The sequence below is a fragment of the Lactuca sativa genome, chromosome 9 (assembly GCF_002870075.4).
Source record: "Lactuca sativa cultivar Salinas chromosome 9, Lsat_Salinas_v11, whole genome shotgun sequence".
In the NCBI taxonomy this organism is placed as follows: domain Eukaryota; kingdom Viridiplantae; phylum Streptophyta; class Magnoliopsida; order Asterales; family Asteraceae; genus Lactuca; species Lactuca sativa.
Window position 1 is genome coordinate 163,115,571 of NC_056631.2, and position 15,648 is coordinate 163,131,218.

The window sequence follows — 15,648 nt, forward strand, 5'->3', positions numbered from 1 at the left end:
ATCTTCAAGAGATGTTATATGCCAATTGCATTCCATGAATCATTAGTGGGTTAGTAAGGGTTGTATTTGGTTGGAGGTTTCTAAGTGTTCGGTCGTTATTGTAACGATCGTCTTCCGAGGTATAAATTTATTCAAATTCTCAAGTTTTATATTGGGATATTATAGAGTTGTATTTTTGGTTTGGGCCGAGAATTAGGCTGGCCATAAGCCGTACGGGGGGCGTAACCCGTTGTACGTTGGGCGTAATGCTTAAATGAAACGCGGGGAGGAGGAGCGTACGCGCAGCGTACCATATGGTACGCCCAGCGTACGTGGCCAGATGAAAACCCTAATTTTAGGGGTTTAAGGCTATATAAACCCCATTATAGCCTCCTTCCCTGTTTTCCCATCAGTCTCCCCACCCTCAAGAAAACCCTAATTCGTTCTTATCCTCTCTTGTGTGTGAAGAAGCTTTTGGTGAGTGTTTTAGTGAAGAGAAGTGGTGAAGAAGGAAGAGAAGAAGTTGGAGAAGAGGCTTGAGCTCAAGGATCTGGACTTAGCACCCTGTTGGTCAGCAAAGGAAGGTATAAAGTTCTGAACTTTCTTCCTCTTTCCTTCTAGATCTAGGTTATGGAAGTTTGGACCTTTTTAGGTCCAAAGGTTGAGTCTTGATCTTGTAAGTCGGTTTTGGAGCTTGGATTTCCATCCCTAAGGCTCAGAAACATCTTCCTAGTAATAAAGTTTTAGTCTTTGTGGCTTATATGGAACCATGCATGAGATCTAGTTAGCTCCATGGAAGTATAATGTTATTTATGGAAGTTTGAGCTTTTACAAGACTTGTAAGCCATCAAGTAAGCAACTTTATGGCTTAAGACGTGGAACAAGCTTAGGATCTGGATTTTAGCCTCTGGATCGGATTATTAAGCACTTAATGAGATTTTGGGTTAACAGGGCTGTACGCTGGGCGTACAAGGAGGTACGCGCCACGTACAAGCCAGCAGCCAGTACGCTCAGCGTACCTTGGTGTACGCCTTGCGTATGCTGCCAGTTTGGGCTTCGAGTGTTTTGGGCCTCGGTGTGGGTTGAGTTTCAGACTTAGGGTCCTTAGGCCTTAATGGTCCATCAGAATTTAGTTTCTAAGGACCAAGGAATTAGTATTGGACTTGAGTAAGGCCCAATAAAGGCCTTTGGGCCCAATATAGCAAGTGGGGCCATTAATGGGCCATTCGTAGGCTTGGAAAACCTATCTTGTTGTTGGACCTCCAAAAGTTATATTATGGGCCAAGACTATTGTGGGACCTATAGGGCCCATACGAGGACATAGGCCCAATTTAGAAAATTGGGCCATTAGTGGGCCTATAGTGGGGCCATGGATGGACTTGGAAGGAATTGAGGATTTGGGCCATGTTGGGACCCATAACATAGCAGGGGTAAAATGGTCATTTTACCGATAGGAGAATCCCTATTCTGATCTAGTATTTTATTTCCCTTGATAGCCGGGAAGCAGCCGGAGCAGCAGTCAGGGATTTCTCATTTAGGAGTTCAGTAGTCAACATCACGAGGTGAGTTTCCTTCCAGTAGGAATGGGTCTACAGCCACAATGCCAGCCCGTTTAGTTAGCAGCAGTTTCCGGACTTCGGTCCAATGCAGTAGTTAGTATGTCTGATGCCTTCGTGGCTCAGACAGGATTTATGTGTTATGTGTTCTGGGCTAGGCCCGATGCAGTATGCAGTATATGTATTTATGCTAGTTGATATGTTTATGCTATGCTATCTTCAGTTAGTTCCGGACTTCAGTCCGATGCAGTTTCCAGACTTCGGTCCGACGTAGGGGCAAGGCCCCAGACTGTTCCGGACTTCGGTCCAATGCAGTTAGTTCCAGACTTCGGTCCGATGCAGTTTCCGGACTTCGGTCCGATGCAGAGGGCAAGGCCCTGGTTAGTTTCGGACTTCAGTCCGATGCAGTTTCTGGACTTCGGTCCGATGCAGTGGGAAAGGCCCAGTAGTTGTTTATATGTTTGTATGGTATGTGGTAGTTTAGGGGAGCTCACTAAGCTTCGTGCTTACGGTTTTCAGTTTTGGTTTCGGGTACTTCCGCAAACAAAGGGAAGAGCTTGGGATGATGGCATCGTATACACCATAGCTTTAGTTTTTATTCCTGGGAGATTGTTCAGTTTTCCTTAGATGTGATTTGATACAGTTTTTATCATTATACTTGTTTTTGGTTTGAGATATTGACGTATGGTTTTTATGAGATAACTTTCAGTATATGATTTTTAGTAGTGTTAAAACAAAAAAAATTTGGGTTGTATTTTGGGATGTTACAAGTTGGTATCAGAGCCTTGGTTTGAGGGATTCGGATACACTTTCGGGTGCGTCTGAATTCAAACCAAGGAAATGGTAAAAGATTTTCAAAAGAGAAACATTTTTGAAAAAAGAACTTAGAAAGAAAAAGGATTTTGATAAAGAGAAAAGGGTGTGGTGTATGCGATCAGCCGAGCTCAAGTAAGTACTCCCAAATTACCCATACAAGTTTATGTTATCAGTTTCAGTTTCAGTAGAATAGCATGCTAGTATATGACTAAGGATCTAGGAGGATGCCTTATGTGCCTGCTTTATGTGTTTCAGCTTTATGAGAATTGCATGCTAATATTGAGTAGACAGCAGTAGGATAGCCTGTTTAGGTTATGCCTGATAGTATGAGTTTAGTATTGTATGCTAGTACAATTTCTCATTTTGAGGATAGAATTGCTAGAGTAGCTTCCTGTGTACGAATGCTGCTTGCTTTGTGCTTTGTGGGACTCTAAGTGATGGGAGTTAACTATTAGGTGAATACATTACATCCCATGTGATCAGGGTTGAATAATCTCAGAGTGTTGGATTTGGCCCTGCTGCGCAGCTCTTATTTGAGTCTAACCGTTGTAGGGACGAGTCTTTTAATCGAAGGATTATCGGAGCCTCGTCACATGTGATGGTATTCACGTAATGGCTAATTGGCATTACAAGGAGGCCTTCAGCAGCTGAGGACTAGTTTGGTTGAGTCAGATATTTCCCTAGGGCAAGCCTAGGATGAGAGTAGCAGAGATCAGAAGCAGTGTTAGTGGCTTGGTGGAGTCAAGGCGGTCCTTGAGGAAGGTACAGATAGATGTGGAAGGTAGTAGGGACCTATACTACTGGAAGCAAAGGATCCATACTAGAATCGAGGAAGGCTGAGATGAGACCGAAAGGCCTGTAGTAGTAGTGATCCCTCGAGATATATCAATGTTTCTGACGTTTATCGTAATGTGTTTTTCAGAATGGTGGTTTTGCGCCCTAGACCAGCAAGCGGCAGTTTAGGTACCGGAGAGGGATCAGGATCAGGCTTGGGAGCCGAGCATCTAGATGAGCAGACCAGGGAGTTTCTCTCTTCAGAGATTACTCGTATCATACTTGAGCAGACTACTGTGATTTTCGGTTCGATCAAGGAGGGTATCCTAGAGCTGATGGATGAGAGGTTGGGCACTTTCCGTGCCGAGGTGGCGGCCATGATGGGGTCGTGCACGCTTACGTTCAGGGAGTTCCGGGCATGTGGAGCTCCAGATTATCACGGGGCACGGGACCCCATAACGAGTACTAGATGGTTGGCGGATGTGACCAACGCTTTCCACATGAGCAGGTGTCCCGAGGGGACAAGGTCAGATTGACATCCTATCTTCTGAAGGACAGGGCACGGGATTTATGGAAGGATATCGGACATGTCGTTGGAGATGACGCAGCGTTGGATGCCATGACCTGGGTTGACTTTACTGCCAGGTTCAGAGCTGAGTTCGCATCGGTTATTGAGGTGCAACAGTTAGCCAGGGAGTTTCAAGACCTCACCCAGACTACAGAGACAGTGGCGAAGATTACCGCCAAGTTTAGGGAGAGGGCACTTCTTGTTCCTCAGTACGCAGCTGATGAGGAAATGAAGAAGGCCGTTAGTATGAGATGTTGCGGAGTGATATCCGTTAGTTTGTGAGCCGGTCCAGCTGTAAAACGTTGGATGACATGATTGCTAGGGCGAGAGAGAGAGAGAGAGAGAGAGAGATTGACCTTGAGATGGAGAAGAAGAGGAAGACGGAGGCGGCTTCGAGTACAGGGAGTTCGGGAAAAAAGCCTAAGGTTTCAGATCACAGATCCAGAAGTCAGCAGAGCCACGGTTGGTGTGGCAAGAGTGGGAGATTGCATGACAGGGCGCGCAAGGCAGGGAGTTCTGGCTGCTACAAGTGCAGTGGGACTGGGCATATGAGCAGAGATTGTACAGCCACTACTACCGCCATTGCGACATCAGATCTGATTTGCTTCCAGTGCAATCAGAGGGGACATAAAAAGTCCCAGTGTCCGAGTTTAGCTGTTGCGGGGAAGGTGTTAGCACCTGCCCCTGCTACTTTGAGGATTACAAATGGCCGTCAGGGCTGAGTTGAGATGCTGGTGGCGAAGAGTAGGGCTTTTTAGCTGACAGCAGAGGAGGCGCGAGCGACTCCTGACGTGGTGACGGGTATGTATTTTTCCCTTATCTCTGCATTTATTATTGATTGTTTCTTATGGTTATATGTTTTGTATAGGGTTGTTCTTAGTGAATGACATTTCAGCCACAATATTGTTTGATTTGGGGGCTACCCGATCATTCGTCTCTCTTGCGCTTAGCAAGATGTTTAGTAGAGCTCCAGGGGAGCTAGATTGTCCACTTGAGGTCGAGATAGCAGCTGATAGGACCGTTAGGTTTGCGAGAGTACACAGGGGATGTTCCCTACAGTTATTCGATGAGTAGTTTCCGGTGGACTTGGTCCCTATTCCCCTGCGAGGGAATAAGGTCATAGTAGGCATGGATTGGCTGAGCCCCAATGGGGCGGTGATAGATTGTGAGCTGCAGTTAGTGAGGGTTCGCACTCCCAGTGGGGGAGAGTTAGTGATTTAGGGCGGGAGGCCACATCGAGGACCAGTTCTGTGTTCAGCAGCAAGAGCGAGGCGTTATTTCCATCAGGGTTGCGTCGGTTATATTGCCTATGTTTTAGATGCCCGGGAGAAGGGCAAGACGACAGTTGATGATGTTCCAGTAGTGCTAGACTACCCGGATGTATTTCCAGCGGAGTTGCATGGAATACCTCCCGAGAGACAGGTCGAGTTCAGGATTGACCTGATCCCTGGTGCGGCTCCGATAGCCAAGGCACCGTGTTGGTTTACTCCCCCAGAGATACAGGAGTTGTCTACGTAGTTCGAAGAGCTGCTAGACAAGGGTTTTATCAGGCTGAGCAGTTCGCCCTGGGGAGCACCGATTTTGTTCGTGAAGAAGAAGGAGGGGTCGCATCGTATATGCATAGATTACTGGGAGTTAAATAAGGTAACGGTGAAGAACCGTTACCCACTTTCGAGGATAGATGATTTGTTTGATCAGCTGCAGGGAGCGTCTTGGTTTTCCAAGATCGATTTACGCTCCGGGTACCATCAGATGCGAGTCAGAGATGAGGACGTGCAGAACACTGCTTTCAGGACCTGGTATGGTCATTATGAGTTTGTGATGATGCCGTTTTGGCTCACCAATGCTCCAGCCGCGTTGATGGATCTCATGAACCGCATTTGTAGGTCGTTGTTGGATCGGTCGGTGATAGTATTTATTGATGACATCTTGGTTTATTCCAAGACTCAGGAGCAGCATGAGGAGCACCTGAGAGAGGTGCTAGAGATTTTGAGGAGGGAGAAACTTTTCGCAAAGTTCTCCAAGTGCGAGTTCTGGTTGCGCGAGGTGTAGTTCCTTGGACACCTCGTCAACCAGAAGGGTATTTTGGTAGATCCGGCCAAGATAGAGGCCGTGATGCAGTGTGAGATCCTGAGATCTCCATCTGAGATTCGGAGCTTCCTAGGTTTGGCAGGGTACTATAGGAGGTTCATTCTGGATTTCTCCAAGATAGCAGTACCACTCACACGACTGACTAAGAAGTCGGTAGTGTTTCGCTGGGGGCCTGAGCAGTAGGCATCATTTGAGACCCTCAGGCAGAGATTGTGCGAGGCACCGATCCTTAACCTGCCAGAGGGAGTAGAGGATTTTGTAGTCTACTGTGATGCTTCGATCACAAGTATGGGATCAGTGTTGATGCAGCGAGGCCGGGTGATAGCTTACGCCTCTAGACAGTTGATGCCTCACGAGGCTAACTATCCTACGCATGATTTAGAGCTGGGGGCAGTAGTGTTTGCCCTCAAGATTGGGAGACACTACCTCTATGGGGTCCGTTGTACCATTTACACAGATCACAAGAGCTTGAGGTACCTCATGGATTAGTCGAATCTGAACATGAGGCAGAGGCGATGGTTAGATGTGTTGAAGGATTGTGATTATGAGATCCTTTATCACCCAGGAGAGGCCAATGTAGTGGCCGATGCCCTGAGCTGCAAGGCGGAAGCAGCCCCGATCAGGGACATATGTTTGAGGATGACAGTAATAACTCCATTATTGGAGCAGATCAGAGAGGCTCAGGTCGAGGGCCTCAAGGAGGAGAGACAGAAGTGTGAGAGGATTGTGGGCCGAGTAGCTTCCTTTAAGTATGATAGTCGAGGATTGTTGACCCTTCATGGGAGAGTATGGGTATTGTACTGGGGCGTAGTACGGCAAGTGTTGATGGACGAGGCTCATAAGTCTCGATTTTCCATCCATCCGGGGGAAACGAAGATGTATAGGGATCTTCGACTCGACTATTGGTGGCCCTGCATGAAGCGGGATGTCACCCGGTATGTGGAGAGGTGCCTAACCTGCAGGAAAGTTAAGGCGGAGCACCAGAGGCCTCACGGAAAGATGCATTCGTTAGACATTCCAGTGTGGAAATGGGAGGATATCACTATGGAATTTATCACTAAGCTTCCCAGGACCACACGTAGAGTGGATTCGATTTGGGTTATAGTGGATCGGTTGACGAAGAGTGCTCATTTTATACCATTCCAGGAGAGCATATCGGCTGAGAAGCTAGCCGATAATTATGTGCGAGAGGTTGTGGCACGGCATGGAGTGACTGTTTCAGTGGTATCAGACCGAGATGTCCGTTTTACCTCCAGATTCTGGAAGCGGTTTCATGATGAGATGGGTACTCGTCTCCATTTCAGCATCGCTTTCCATCCTCAAACAGACGGGCAGAGCGAGAGGACGATTCAGACTCTTGAGGACATGCTCCGGGCATGTGTCCTAGATTTCAGTGGCAGTTGGGATACGTATCTTCCATTAGCGGAATTTTCGTATAACAACAATTACCATGCCAACATTGACCGCCCTCCCTTCGAGATGCTCTATGGGAGGAAGTGCAGGACCCCGATTTGTTGGGGCGAGGTCGGTTAGCGTATCATTAGGAGCACCGAAGTGGTGCGCAAGACGACAAAGTTAATCCAACAGGTTCATAGTAGACTGTAGACTACGCAGAGTTGGCAGAAGAGTTACGCTGACAGGAGGCGTTTAGACTTGGAGTTTCAGGCGGGCGACATGGTCCTCCTGAAGGTATCACCCTGGAAGGGTGTCATCAGGTTTCGGAAGAGGGGCAAGCTGGGCCTATGGTTCATCGGCCCTTTTAGGGTCTTGGTCCGGGTGGGTCGGGTTGCTTATCAGTTGGATCTTCCGGCATAGCTCAACCAGATCCACAACACCTTCCATGTTTCACAGTTATGGAAGTGTTTAGCTGACGAGTCAACGGTTGTACCCTTGGAGGACATTCAGGTTGATAGCAGCCTGAATTATATTGAGAGACCGGTTGCGGTTCTGGACCGGAAGACAAAGACCTTGAGGAACAAGGTAGTTCAGCTAGTGAAGGTGCAGTGGTAGCACCAGAAGGGTTCAGAGTGGACGTGAGAATCCGAGGAGGAGATGCCGGAGCATTATCCAAAATTCTTTTCAAAGTTAGTAGCAGCGAACTTTGAGGACGAAGTCTGATTCAAGTGGGGGAGATTTGTAACGATCGTCTTCTAAGGTATAAATTTATTCAAATTCTCAAGTTTTATTTTGGGCTATTATAGAGTTGTATTTTTGTTTTGGGCCTATTTGTTTTGGACCGAGAATTAGGCTGCCCATAAGCCGTACGCGGGGCGTAACCCGTTGTACACTGGGCGTAATGCTTAAATGAAACGTGGGGAGGAGGAGCGTACGCGCAGCGTACCATATGGTACGCCCAGCATACGCGGCTAGATGAAAACCCTAATTTTAGGGGTTTAAGGCTATATAAACCCCATTATAGCCTCCTTCCTTATTTTCCCATCAGTCTCCCCACCCTCAAGAAAACCCTAATCCGTTGTTATCCTCTCTTGTGTGTGAAGAAGCTTTTGGTGAGTGTTTTAGTGAAGACAAGTGGTGAAGAAGGAAGAGAAGAAGTTGGAGAAGAGGCTTGAGGTCAGGGATCTGGACTTAGCAACCTCTTGGTCAGCAAAGGAAGGTATAAAGTTCTAAACTTTCTTCCTCTTTCCTTCTCGATCTAGGTTATGGAAGTTTGGACCTTTTTAGGTCCAAAGGTTGAGTCTTGATCTTGTAAGTCGGTTTTGGAGCTTGGATTGCCATCCCTAAGGCTCAGAAACATCTTCCCAGCATTAAAGTTTCAGTCTTTATGGCTTATATGGAACCATGCATGAGATCTAGTTAGCTCCATGGAAGTAGAATGTTATTTATGGAAGTTTGAGCCTTTATGATACTTGTAAGCCATCACGTAAGCAACTTTATGGTTTAAGACGTGGAACAAGCTTAGGATCTGGATTTGTAGCCTCTGGATAGGATTATTAAGCACTTAATGAGATTTTGGCTTAACAGGGTTGTACACTGGGCATACAAGGAGGTACGCACCACATACAAGCCAGCAGCCAGTACGCTCAGCGTACCCTCATGTACGCCGCGCATACGTTGCCAGTTTGGGCTTCGAGTGTTTTGGGCCTCAGTGTGGGCTGAGTTTCAGACTCAGGGTCCTTGGGCCTTAATGGTCCATCAAAATTTAGTTGCTAAGGACCAAGGAATCAGTATTGGACTTGAGTAAGGCCCAATAAAGGGCTTTTGGCCCAATATAGCATGTTGGGCCATTAATGGGCCAATAGTAGGCTTGGAAAGCCTATCTTGTTGTTGGACCTCCAGAAGTTAGATTATGGGCCAAGACTATTGTGGGACTTGTAGGGACCATACGAGGACATATGCCCAATTTAGAAAATTAGGCCATTAGTGGGCCTATATGGGGCCATGGATGGTATTGTAAGGAATTGAGGATTTGGGCCATGTTGGGACCCATACCATAGCAGGGGTAAAATGGTCATTTTACCCATAGGAGAATCCCTATTCTGATCTAGTATTTTATTTCCATTGATAGCCGGGAAGCAGCCGGAGCAGCAGTCAGGGATTTCTCATTCAGGAGTTCAGCAATCAACATCACGCGATGAGTTTCCTTCCAGTAGGAACGGCTCTACGGCCACAATGCTCGCCCATTTAGTTAGCAGCAGTTTCCGGACTTTGGTCCGATGCAGTAGTTAGTATGTCTGATGCCTTCGTGGCTCAGACAAGATTTATGTGTTATGTGTTCCGAGCTATGGCCCGATGCAGTATGCAGTATATGTATTTATGCTAGTTGATATGTTTATGCTATGCTATGTTCATTTAGTTCCGAACTTCGGTCCGATGCAGTATCCGGACTTTGGTCCGATGCAGGGGGCAAGGCCCCAGACTGTTCCGGACTTCGGTCCGATGCAGAGGGCAAGGCCCTGGTTAGTTCCGAACTTCGGTCCGATGCAGTGTCCGGACTTCGGTCTAATGTAATGGGCAAGGCCCAATAGTTGTTTATATGTTTGTATGGTATGTGGTAGTTTGGGGGAGCTCACTAAGCTTCGTGCTTACGGTTTTCAGTTTTGGTTTCAGGTACTTCCACAAAGAAAGGGAAGAGCTCGGGATGATGGCATGGCACACACCACAACTTCAGTTTTTATTCCTCGGAGATTGTTTAGTTTTTCCTTAGATGTGATTTGATACAGTTTGATATAGCTTTTATCATGATACTTGTTTTTGGTTTGAGATATTGACGCATGGTTTTTATGAGAAAACTTTCAGTATATGATTTTTATTAGTGTTAAAACAAAAAAAATTTGGGTCGTATTTTGGGATGTTACAGTTATTATGGTTTTTGGTCAGGATCAGGTCAGGGGCATTTTGTGGAAGGTATGTGGTTAGATTTCAGTGGGTTAGTTCTCCAGTATCGTTAGGACTCAATGGTTTTTCCAGTTATGCTTGGTTGGCTCTTAGGGGTGCCAATGGAAGTGGTCCATTGTTGAGGTTTTGGTCTGGGTATCAGTTCTAAGTGTTTCAAAATTTAGGTATTGCATCGTTTAAAGTGGCTAACGTTATCAGATGCTGGAATTTCGGGAAGTGTTCTTCTGGTCTTCAAGGGAGTGTGGCATTTTGGGTTGGGCTAGAGATGGATCACTAGCATTGGTAAGAGTAGGATATCAGCAGTTCGATTATTGGAGGGTAAGGGGGATTGGGAAACTTCATATCTTGAGAGATAAGATAGCTCCATCGAATCCAAATGGGGGAGAATAGATCAGAATTACGGAAGTTGGATCGGTTCAGGAACTAAGGCAAGTTTCGCAACCTGGTAAGGAGAGAGACGACCCAGGTGGGACCTGGTGGAGACCGTTGGGTCAAGGTTTTGAATCTTGGGTTGCAGGATTGAGTATGTAGTCGGTATGTAATGCAGATGGGTTTGTAGGCTGAGTAGCCTTGTTATTTGGGCTCTTGAGAAACTGGTGTTTGGACCAGGTGCGAGGCTGGTAGTCTCAGTGATGGGTTGGGAACCTTTTACCTTCTGGTCTAGGGAGGGGAGTCTTGAATCAAAGGATTTTGGGTGAGCTACAAGTTTAGATCTTTGGGTCTCGGGTTCTGAGATGGGTACCGAATTGGTTCTTAGTAGGAACTCGCGATGGGAATCGCAGGTGTCTATGTATAAGGCTTTATGTTCTGTAGGTTTTGAAATAAAGTATCAATATGTCGAGGGTATCTATGGGAGGGTTCAGGGGTAATGAATGGTTTCAATTTATTGGCAGATTAGGCTCTTATGCTTTGGTGTGGTCCGATCTGTGTGGAGTTAGACTAGTATGGGGTTCCGGATTTTCCAATAGGTTTCATTACTTGATTGGTCAAATATTTCTTTAGGTAGTCAGACCAGGGTGGGTCAGTTCGTAAGGCTGTGGGAAGACCACAAAATGCATGGAACACAAAAGTGGTAGGTAGTAGGAGACCAAGTATGAGGTAAGACTATAGTTGGTCTTGTAGCGTTCAACTTAACATTGTATTGGGTGTCGAGAAGATTCGGATGATTATTTCTAGTAAAGGTTTCTTTCGGAAGTTTCTAATGTAATGCCCGCGTTTCTAGGCTAGGCATAATTGTTGATGTAATAGTCTAGGTTAACCTTTGTAACTATTTTGAAGTATTAATGATGAAATATTTTAGCATTATGTGAATCATGTGAATTATGTGTTTATTTTCTTAATTATTATAATTTAATGAATTAAGAATAAAATGAGCGTCAAAATGAAATGTTAGATAAACCCAATATCTTTATATAAAGTTTGTAGTGGTCGAAACAAGGATTCCGGAGATATAAAGAACGCCTAAATCCGAGTTAAAACGAAGAAGTTATGATCTGTCGAAGTTTCGCAACAGAACCGGCACGACGCCGAATGATGTAAAATATAAATTAAGATAGAGAGATATCTAGCCTTAGTGATATAAACAAAAGTTGTAGATTTTGTTAAACTGAGAGTGTGCATAAAAAGAACGCCCAAATCTGACTTCGTATGAGGAAGTTATGATTTTTCCGAAGTTTCGACTTAGTAGTATGCAGCCTAAATCCTCGATTTGAGATCGAGTGATTTTTAGACGAAACAATCTAAATGAGAATCGAAGATCTCATCAATAGTAGTGAAACGATAAAAAGGCAGGCGAAAACGGACGTCAGATGAAGAAGTTATGAATTTATAACGGAGTTTTCCTGTCCCGGCCTACTAAAAATAATATAAAAGTACTATATTTATAATATATTATCAATTAAGTCAAAATTAGCCAACGGAGTCTAAAAAAGAGTTGTATAGCATATTCTCACCTACGCGTCGATATGAAGAACGTCGAAAACGGAGTTTATATGCGAAAGTTATGAATTTCTGAAGTTCGTGTCGCGAAACCCCAAAACTGTCAGCCACCACGACGTTGTAAAAGTGCCACGATGTGGCACGTGCTCTGGAGTCTGCCAGACCCACTTGCAATGACGCATGCAGTGACGACCCAAGCACCACGACGTGGCAAAGGCAAGTTTTGCCCTATAAATAGATTTGAAGGGCCAGTTGAGTTTGGTTGCTCAAATTCTCTCCTCTCACTCATATTACCTCGATTTACATGCAAAGAAGTAGCCCCAAAGCCCCGGTATCATCCCGAGACCCAAAGCGAGTCCCGAAGCCCTGAAGATCCCTAAAAGAAAAGAGTTTCCGAGTCGAAGCTCTGTCCGCGAGAAGCCTGGTGTGTGAAGTGATCCCCGTTTCACCGAAGAATACTACTCTTAAAGTCGTAGTGTTGTCCGATCATCTTCTGATCAAGTGAGTGTGTAGTTACTTTCTTCTAACACATAATTATGAAGTATTTTATACGAAATATGTGTTATGTGTATATTTTATTATTATATGTGTGAATGTATATTCACTTTCTACTAACTCATAGATATGATTTATTCTCTATGAAATACGTGTTATGTGTGTGTGCCTCATCTGTTATGTGGAATATATATTGAATGAACAAGTTATACAGGTTTTAAACTATGTATAAAAATATGTATTTTTATCTACTAATATGTTGGGTAGAACATGGGTAGATAGTTGATGTGTGATAAACAGATGAGAGGCCTCGATGTTGTTTTTGTTGATCTAGTCATCTAGCAAAGTATGGATGACGACCACATACTCTTTCTAGACAGTCCTGTGGAACGCTAGCAGGCTCATAACCGGTAGGTGTTGTGAACGATGTATTCACCGGTGTACTCTATCCCCCTCATGGTTGCCTTTAGGACATTTATTGCTGAGGAAGCCCCTTTGCAGTAACGTCCGTCCCGATGAAAATCCTAGATTAGGTCCCTTGTAATAGATGTTGTTTTAGGGACGTAAAAGTGAGGATAACGGGAACGGGTAATCAGGTTATGGTTGGTTGATGAATTAAATATAATTATTTATTTTGGGTTGAAACCCCTATATGCTCACAAGGCTCCCAAGCCTGACCCACTTAGTTTTCTTTGTATTACAGGTAGTAGTGCCAGAGCATAAGTTGGATGACTTGTCAAGTTATTTTCGGATTATAGACCTGTTGTTTTATATAACTGTTGTAAGGTCTGCAATGTAATGTTTATGCTTTTGGTCTGTTTATCGGAACATGACATCCCGAGTTTTGTTATACAATGAAAATACATTTATTTAAGAGATGCTTTGGTAAATCTTATTTTTATCATATTTCATTTTGGGAACAAATTCCGCAACTCTTTTAATCAAAGGATTACTCTGAAATTGTTTTAAAAGCATAAATTAAACCGATCTTTTCTGGCCCTGATTTTGGGGATGTCACACGTAAGGCAACTGTGTGAGTTGCTTTTGACTTAGCAGCCGTGTAGGAATCTGGTATTTCAGATAATTGGCAGACCAGTTGGGACTAAGGAGGTCTCGACTGCTTGTGGGAAGCATCCAGCAGGCAACGTGGTGCTTCGGGTAGTAGTTGTGATTTAAGGTTTCGTGTGGGAGTGGGGTAACTATTTGATTTGGAAATGTTAAGTCACCCACAGTGGGATTAAATAATCTCATAGTAATTGATTTGATCATGTTGCGCAGCTCTCGTCTGAGTCCAATTGTTGCAGGTATGAATCTTCTACTTGAAGGATAATCTGAACCTTCTGTCGAGTATAAGTGTTCTGTAGCTATATATGGCCAGTGACTTTTTTCCCTTTGAAGCTAAATTGTGATTTGTGGGTTGGAAGCATTTTGTTTGGTATGAAACTCTTTGAGGCTAGTATGGTGGCGACTCGGTGTGGGATGTCTGACGGGGAGTCAGACCATTGAGACTTTAGGTTTCAGATTTCAGGTGAGGTTGGATTGGTTTTTATTCAATAGATTGAGGATTCGTTCTTCATTGGTATTGAAGAAATATTTTAAGGATGGTTTTGGTAGATTTGGATAGTCCATTATAGGATCAGGGTTGGAAGTATTATGTTGGTCTGTTATTCGTTGAAAGTTTGGAATGGAGTGTTTTAGCGTGGGCGATCTGTCAGGGAATCAGACCATTATAGATTTTAGGTCTCAGAAAAGTAAAAGTGGTTTGTAGGGGATGAAGGTTTGATTGTTGTCGTCGGGATGGAGTTTCGGTTTGGGTTTCAGTTTTCTTGGGAAGACTGTCTTATGCACTGAATTTTCGATTGTGTTCCTCAGGTTGTTTGCTTTGATATGAGTGTTAGTAAAGAGCGATTTCGAGGACGAAATCTAATTTAAGTGGTGGAGAGTTGTAATACCTAGAATCTAGAAGGTTAATTGTGGAAATAAATCCCCTTTCCTAGGGGCCAACACGTCGAGTTGATGGTGGGAAACTCGACATGTTGGAGGCCTTTGGGTTGTGCGTTTTTATGAACCAACTCGGCGAGTTGGTGAAGGGAACTCGACAAGTTGGACACTGATTAAGAAACCCTAATTTTTACGGTGTTTCACCCTATTTAAAGACCTTAAGTTCTTTGGCTAGCCTCCTTACCAGCCTCCTCTGTCTAGAAACCCTAAAATCGAGCCTTATCTTCCATTGTTGAGTGTGAGAGCTTGGGGTGAGCCTTGACAGTTTATTTTTGGTGCTAGTTGAAGGAGCTAAGGAATTCGGAGTTGCTTAGTTTGAAGAAGAAGTATTGGATCCAGAATCTCTGTCTCATTTGCCAAGTTTAGGAGGTATCAAGCTCTCACCTTGCTTAATGTTGCTTAGATCTCGTCTTTGGTTAGAATTTATGCTTCTTAGCCATGGTTGGGTGGATGTTGGGGATTAGGATGTCCCAAATGATTGTTCTTTTAGATATAAGGTTTACATGAGCTCTTTTGACATAAAGGTGCCAATTTTATGGATTTAAGGACTTCATGCATTCATTAAGTCTTTCATTTAGACTTTTTTGAGCAATTGAGCTTCTCCTAGGCTTGAATGAATATAAAATTGGTAGCTTTACGTGGTTTTCCAGATCTATGATGTTAGATCTACATTTTGGAGTTATGTCTTTGATGACTAAGTGCTTAATGATTAATCCCTTACTCTTTTAAGTTTAGGGTTTTGGTTTTGACCCATTTAGGTGGTTGCTAGGAGTGAAGTTGGAAACTTTACCCTTCTTGATCTCATTTTGGTCGAGATCTGAGCTTTGGAGCTCTTGGATTCGATGAAGGCAACTTAATGCATTAAGTTGTTGGTTCTTGGGAGAACTCGATGAGTTTGTTGGTCAACTGGGCGAGTTGACTTGGTTTTTCCCGATGTATGTAGTTGATGGAGAAACTTGACGAGTTGAAGGACAACTTAAAGAGTTGGGTCAACTTGGGCCGTTGACTTTGACTTTTGATTTATGTCTTTGATCAAGTTTTTCCTAAGGGTTACTTGAGGTAATCAGAATTGTA